Below are 6,000 nucleotides of genomic sequence, written 5' to 3' on the forward strand. Positions count from 1 at the left end.
TGAGCTGTAAAAGATATATTAAAGGAGACTTCCATAAATGTTATAGCTTGGCTTCTAGCTTTCCTACACATATTGGTTTACCTGTACTATGTTAAAGTAAGGTGAAAAACACTACAGAGCTTATTATTTGAAAGTGTAGTAATATATTTGAACCTTTATTTTGATAGGAAAATGTTATCAGAAAGATAGGTCATCTTAATTTGAAAGAATTGCCTGTATCAAAAACAAAACAAAAAACCCTATTTAAGAAAAGTATTATTGGACCAAATTTGGTGGAGTTTTTCTTTTCTTTTTTTTTTCTTTTTTTTGCCTATTTCTAATGCTACAAGAATGCTGTAAAGTGTCTTTTAAAGTGATGTAGCCTGACAAGACATTTTTGTCAGTGTTAAAAAAATCTTAGGTAGTTTTGTGCACTTATTGGACCATTGTGAATTCTCTCTCGGTGTAAGTGCATTTCTAATAAAACTTCTTGAGTAAAACTCTTTGTACTATTACTAGTCATGCATCATCAGTAATTTTTAACAATTCTTGTAGTAAGTAGAGGGTAATACTATAGTTACTTGTGGCATGATAATGCATTAAGTAGTATTAGTTGATTGAATTTTTCTTTTTCTTTTCTTTTGCTTGTTTTGGGGTTTTTTTCGTTGTGTTTTTGATTTGGGGTTTTGGGTTTGGTTTTTGGTTTGGTTTTTTTTTACACTTAGGCTGTCCTATGGGGTCAACAGTTTTCTGATAATGTGCAGTACCGGTATTACAGTTCTGCAAAAAGTAGTAGGAACCTCTTTTTGGATTCTATATCGTAGTGTTTCAGTTTCGTGTCTTCAAACGTTTGTGCTGATTTTTAAAACTATGTCTTTTAAACTCATGTAACGATGTTAATGCTTTTGGCTCTTCTCTGGTTATTAGAGTTTGTATTTTCACAAAGAATGCTTTGTAGCAGGCATTACGATTAATCTGTTTTGTACATAAATGTGCCAACAGCTTGATGGTGGCGTTTTTGAAATGTAGAACAAAGTGCTTGCAAAAATGTAATAAACACACTTGTGTACTTTGTGTACTTATTAATTGTTCGTGTTGCGTAGTTTTTTCTTTGCCTGTACTGGACAAATCACTGTAACCAGACATGGAAGAAGCTTGTCCCTTTTCTTGTCCTTGCTATTGGAGGACTCTTCTCAGTGTTATGCGTTTTTTGGTACAACCTACTTTTAGATGTTCTAGGAGATAGTTCCTTTAGCAGAAGATTATGAGAACAAAGAGTAAAATTTAAAAAATACTACTCTGGAGATGTTAAGTTAATTACAGAATATGTCTTTGTCAAATCTGTGACAAAAAATTCTTAGTGTGATGAATAATTTAAAAAAAAAAAAAAGTCCAAACTCTAAAGAATGATATTCTTATCCCCTTTTATGACACAGTTTCCTCCGGCCTGTACCTTTACAAATCACACATAGCTGAAAGTACAGTGTGCAGCCTTCCCACGGGCAGAAATTGTGCCTCAGTTTTGGGTAGTTTGTTCCACTGAATTAAAACTCTTGGTTATTGCCCGTACGCAGGTTACTTCAAATATATCTCTTAATCAGCATTTACTATCAGAAATGTTGTAAGAATAAGAGCAGAATTTCTTCTAAGAGCAGAATTTCATAGTCTAGGAAGAGCAAGGTAAGATGAGCCAGGCTTGTTATACTTTTACACTATTTCATATTTATTTGGCAAGATTCACATGACTGGTGTCGTTTGGAAAAAGCTCAGCAGAAGGTGCTCTGATGCCAGTTTGGGTGTTGCTGAGGACACTGGTATCCACGCTACGTTACTTATGGGCATGTAAAGCCATATAAACGGTTAAGAGAATCCATAGTTGTGCCAATTAGCACGATATCACTAAGGAAGACTAAATGAAAGACAGTTCCACGGTGTGTTTGTGTGCTCCTGGTGAGAACACATGCCATCGTGGCAAACAATTCCCTCAGCAGCAGCAGGAGCCGAGGAAGCAGGGGAGGTTCCCACAGCACAGCACACCCGTCGTAACGGATTCACTTCAACGTCTGCACTTATTTGGTTTATTCCAGACTCTCCTCTGTTTGTTGACAGCCCAAGCTGATTTACCCTGAGGTAGGTCACATGGATCTTGATTTCTATAGACTCTCCTGTGCTCGGTCTAAACCTGTGGCTGTTGTGCTCTTCAGAAACAAGAAAAACAATTGTAGATCAGGGGGTTTTGCTGCACAAAAGGGTGTAGTTCAATGAAAATTCCAAATTGAGAAGTTTCCAGCCCTAGATCCTCAGGTTTGCATTTTCTTCCCAGTTTACTATGCCCATCAATATTCCTAACAGCATGTTACAAAACCGATCCAAAAATTGCTTGAGTTAGAAATCCTTCCCACCCCTTTTCCCCTACCTGCATCACCTCTTTTTATTTTTTTTTTTTACATGGTTGTTTTCTCCCTCAGCAGGTTCGTATCAGTCTTTCTGTTTCCAGCACAACCACACAAACCATTTAATCAGCGTGATTTAGGCAAGAATGAAGTGCACGGCAGACGTGGGGTTGAGTGTCCACAGCAGGGGTGGAGAGAAAGGGAATTTTTAAGCCAGCACCATTCCAGAGTCCAATATATCGTCTAGTTGGGTGATATGGTTAAGCAGGAGGCATTGAAATTATTTGCTAATTTCATGTTTCTAAGTAGTTAATAATATTGGTTTGTTTTTTTTTGTCACAGGAGTTACAATAAAATGAGAATTTCTACTGTAATTGGAAATCTATCTATAAATGTATTGAGTTTAATAATAGATGCAGATGGGGGGTTGGACTAGATGATCTCCAGAGGTCCCTTCCAATCATTCCATATCAATCCCATATCATTCTGCAATTAGTCTTGGCATAGTGCAGTTATTTAAAATGGAATATACATGCATTGATCATAAGTATTTGTTGAGTATGACCGTGGTTGCAATTCACCTCCCATTGGTGTAGTAGATAGAAAAGCACATTTCTGTGCTGTTCTTCCTATAATAATCAATAGCAAAAATTTATAGAGTTCTTTCTATTGTTAAGACCCAACATATTTTTCAATTCGGTTCAGGGTTACTACATGTATTAATACAGCTGGTTTTCTGAAGAACACAGCTCTATTCAGCTAAGTCATAAAAGCACAGGCTATAATGCATTTCATCCCAGGAGGGGAGGGAAAGGTGGTGTTTATAAAAGCTCTCTTAAATATAAGCAACATTTTATTTCCATTAGGTTGCACAGAAACCTGCAAATAGATACTGTAGGGCAGCAAATGGATTTATGTCTCTAGGTGACAGCACATTCCAGCACGGCCTCCATTTTGGGTAGATATCAATTGAAAAGAACAAGCTCAAAGCACTTAATATATTTAACAGCTCTTTCTGTCCCATGTGAATTCTCCCAACTTGTATTTTTCAAGAGGGGAGAACTCCAGCAGTTTCTGAATTTTGAGATTTTTAACACTAGTTTCTATTTCTTTCAGATTATCTGCAGAGGATCCCAACCCTGCAGAGGGCTGCTCCTGTAATTAACAGTTACTAGCAATGATGGCAGCAGGTAAGGGGTTCTGTTGGTGCAGAGGGAGTGCTCGTTCCTGGTGGAGAAGTGGATTATCTTCAGCTTAGAAGAGAAGATCATAGAATCACAGAATGGTTTGGGTTGGAAGGGACCTTAAAGCCCACCCAGTGCCGCCCCCTGCCCTGGGCAGGGACACCTCCCACCAGACCAGGTTGCTCCAAGCCCCCTCCAACCTGGCCTTGAACCCTTCCAGGGATGGGGCAGCCACAGCTTCTCTGGGCAACCTGGGCCAGGCTCTCACCATCCTCACAGCAAAGAATTCTCCCCCCTTCCAGTTTGAAGCCATTACCCCATTTTTTCTTAAGGATAAATGTTAATTTGGGGAACAAATTTATCCTCAAGTTCACGCAAATCAACTCCTGGAATTTTAGGATTCAGCCAGTACAACCACACCCTCACAAGTTTGATCATTTGGAGTCAAGAAAGCAGTGTTGAACCCCTTGTACTGATGCCATTATTTACATTGTGACACCTGAAATAACTTGCTAGGCAGGAATACCTCATTAGTGTATTTAATTCATACCTGTGTTTTCCTTTCATGATTTGCTTTTTCTCCTTGACATGCTGTTCCTTGTGCTGTAATTTTAAGTGGAACTGGAGTAACATAAAACTGGCTCCTACTGAAAAGGGAAGGTCTCACCAAGGCAACAGGTTGAGACCTAACCTGGAGTACTGCCTCTAGCCTTGGAGGCCTCAGCACAGGAAGGACATGGGCCTGTTGGAGTGGGGCCAGAGGAGGCCACGGACATGCTGGGAGGGCTGGAACCCCTCTGCTGTGAGGACAGGCTGAGAGAGTTGGGAGGGTTCAGCCTGGAGAAGAGAAGGCTCCGGGGAGACCTTAGATCAGCCTTCCAATACCTAAATAGGGCTACAAGAGAGCTGGGGAGGGACTCTTGATCAGGGAGGGGAGTCATAGAACGAGGGGGAAGGGTTTGACACTGAAAGAGGGAAGATTGAGATGAGACCTGGGGAAGAACTTCTTTGCTGTGAGGGTGGTGAGACCCTGGCCCAGGTTGCCCAGAGAAGCTGTGGCTGCCCCATCCCTGGAGGGGTTCAAGGCCAGGTTGGAGGGGGCTTGGAGCAACCTGGTCTGGTGGGAGTGTCCCTGCCCAGGGCAGGGAGTGGGACTGGATGGTCTTTCTGGTCCCTTCCAACCCAAACCGTCCTGTGATTCTATGACTCTTGGTTTCCCTTCCCAGTGTAAGCAACGTGATGGCAGAGCAGATGTCTCACACGTGCAGCAGGATGGAACCCTCACGTGGAGTTTGTGTCATTTAAAGCAGCTTGGGGGACGATGCAGAAGAGGACCGTGATCCTGGCCCCTCTGAAGCAAGGTTGTATTTCTCTAACAGAAGAGGAGAAAGGCAGGATTTGAGGTTGCCCAGTCTGGAAAATCCAGGGTTTGTATCATTTGCTTGAAACCAAACATTAGGATTTTCTGCAATATAATAGTTAAAGTTAAGTGGTTGCATTTTTCATATATTTTAAATATACACACAAAATATCTAGTCTGATAAAATAGGGTTTTTTTTTAAATATACATTTAATCAGTGCCCTGTTGTCTAAAATTGTACTATTCTAGTTATAGAAGAACAAGAATCAGCTGAGATTCTGCAGACTTTAATATCATTCTGGTGTCCTGTGGGCCTGTAAGCCCATTATCTTTATTCAAGAGGGTTGGTTTTTTTTAGAATCTAGAGTAAAAAATACAATTAATGGGTACGTGGATAAATCAAATACACTTGAGAAGACACAGCATGACTTTTATAAATGGAAGTCTATTAACAAACCTACTGGAGTCTTTTGAGGGTGTCAGCAGCCATGTGGTTATCAGCAGTCTCTTTCATTTCCAATTTATTTAGACATCCAAAAGGCTTTTGACAGTTTCTTGTCAAAGTATTTTAAGACTAATCAGCCATAGGAAAGTCCTCATATGGGTAAATAATTGGTTAACAGATAATAAATAAGGCAGTTCTTATAAAGACAATTTTTGGACTCTGGGTTCTAGGCTAGGTCATCTTTGAGGATGGATGGTCCTGATTCTGTACGTTCACCTCCATCGTTCTTAGGCAGAGTGTCTGGTCATGAGATTGTTTTGCACTTCTCTGTCTTTTGGGGCAGACTGTGTTAATCATTTTTCCCAAGGGAAAAAGTTCATTAAAAAAAAAGAGAAAAAATATCTCCTTATTTAAAATACAAGACTGGCTAACTGTATTCAGGAATGACATGCATTTTAATGTTTTGGTCATGTCATATTTTTGCATTTTGACAATAACTACATAGATTCATATATCCACTTGTATCTAATTTCATTAAACTGTAATAGAGAGCCACGTACATTGAAGGAGACATCAATCTGTGAAAGTCATCTCCTCTTACCAAAGGTTTCCCCGTGTGCCGTGGGGAGCAGTAAGAGT

The sequence above is a fragment of the Numenius arquata genome, chromosome 10 (genome assembly GCF_964106895.1).
Source record: "Numenius arquata chromosome 10, bNumArq3.hap1.1, whole genome shotgun sequence".
Classification (NCBI taxonomy): domain Eukaryota; kingdom Metazoa; phylum Chordata; class Aves; order Charadriiformes; family Scolopacidae; genus Numenius; species Numenius arquata.